Source organism: Apaloderma vittatum, unplaced genomic scaffold (assembly GCF_000703405.1).
Source record: "Apaloderma vittatum isolate BGI_N311 unplaced genomic scaffold, ASM70340v1 scaffold30081, whole genome shotgun sequence".
NCBI classification, from domain to species: domain Eukaryota; kingdom Metazoa; phylum Chordata; class Aves; order Trogoniformes; family Trogonidae; genus Apaloderma; species Apaloderma vittatum.
The window spans coordinates 1-213 of NW_009700206.1; positions in this window are offsets into that span (position 1 = coordinate 1).

A 213-nucleotide genomic window follows, 5' to 3' on the forward strand; every position below is an offset into this window, starting at 1 on the left:
AGCCCGCTGCCCAGCGCTCCGCCAGGCCCCTCTGCGGGCGGTGATCTGCCCGAGCAGCGCGCTGCGGCCTTAATCCTCCGTGCTCTGCTTAACGAGCCGAAAGGCAGCGGCCTCTGACGTGTCCCCGCACCCAGGCAGAGGAAGCCAGGCGGCCCGGCGGTTTGGGGTGACGCCGGCTCCCTCAGAGCCCCTCCAGCCCTGCCCTGTCAACCC